The following is a 1,573-nucleotide window of genomic DNA, read 5'->3' as shown; positions in this document are numbered from 1 at the left end:
TTGTTGCTTTATTGGGCCTGTGTCTGAATAGACAAGACAAACAGGTTTGAATGAATGAATGAATGAACTTTATGGCTCGACAATCGTACATGGTACAATGTGTGGCAGTAATACAACAATAGTACAAAACTAAAGTATCTTATTACAATTCTTACTACAAACTACTATCTATACAGTATATGAGTCACAATATGTTCATGAATTGATGAGTTGGTCTCACTTATGAAATAAGGTGTACAGAAATTGACCTACGTAAGCAGATATGGTAGTAGGACATGACAATAATTCATGGAATGTATCGTACTGTCTACCAGATTGGGTGAACTTTGTCTTAGTAGTAATAGTCTGTAACAATGTATCTCCTTCTTTTCTATAGGTGGGACATGTCATAACAGAGTGAAATTCATCTTCAATATTCTCATTACATGTGCACTTGTGGGACACTGAGTGGCTGGTGTGTTGTGGTGTCGACCTTTTTCGATTGAAGACAATGCGCGCTGATTCTCAATTTTGTTATGCTAGTTGTGAACGATTTATTATTAATTGATGTGAGATAATCTCCCATGCCAAAATGCTTTTTGATTTTAGAATATGTATGAAGTTTACTAGTGTTTCTAAGTTGTTCTCTCCAGCCAGAAAGAAACGTGTCTTTTAGACGCTCTTTAAATATGATTCCAAAACGGTTGGCAAGAGTACACCGGCATCTTCTCTCCACCAACAGGACTTCTGCATGTAGCTAGATCTTTGCAACTTTGCTGTAAACCAATGATTAGCCAGGAGTGTTACAACCCAGGCTATTGTTTACATTAGCACATGATAGAAAAAAAATATGCTCACCTCCGGACACTACATTGGCGGCCGCTTCAGCCTCCATTTCTGCTCTTGCCTGGGTGACCGCCTGCTGCAGTTCTTGTTCTGTAGGGACCCGCGCCATGGCTACCGCGGCGAACAATATCGGGATCAACCTGAAAGCAGAAGACACCCCGTCACTGTTGTATCTAATCTCCAAGCAGGTATTTTGGCTGGCGGAAAAGATACCAGTACAAATAAGAAAAACACTTTTAATAACCGGGCTTTTTTGGGCTCATTCGGCCATCACTCAGAACTCGCGAACGGTATATCGTATGATCACCAAATTTTTTGAGAATGGTGTACTTAGTAAAAATTTATCATAACTACAATTTTTATGTTACAGTGACGTATATGATGTCATTATGACGTCATTGTACGTCATATTGACGTCAGATTGACATAAACCCATAAAATTCTATTGTTGAAACGAAAATCATTAATCATGAAAGTTCATCTGTGTTGGTAGTAATCATAGTAAAACGTTAAACTTTATTCCAACACACTATTTACAGGGATCAAATTTTCAGCGACCACTGTCGTCTTCATCAGGATAATTAATGACCAATCACTTCACAACGTGATCTCGCGAGAGTTACAGTTTACAAGCACGTGACCTTATTCACACGAGACTTTACTGATACGTGACGTAAGCAATTGGTCACGTATCAGTAAAGTCTCGTGTGAATAAGGCCACGTGTTTGTAAACCGTAACTCTCGCGAG

This window comes from Branchiostoma belcheri, unplaced genomic scaffold (genome assembly GCF_001625305.1).
Source record: "Branchiostoma belcheri isolate BF01 breed outbred unplaced genomic scaffold, Haploidv18h27 scaffold9, whole genome shotgun sequence".
In the NCBI taxonomy this organism is placed as follows: Eukaryota; Metazoa; Chordata; class Leptocardii; order Amphioxiformes; family Branchiostomatidae; genus Branchiostoma; species Branchiostoma belcheri.
The sequence above is the reverse complement of the archived record's forward strand: the minus strand, read 5'-3'. Positions refer to the sequence as shown.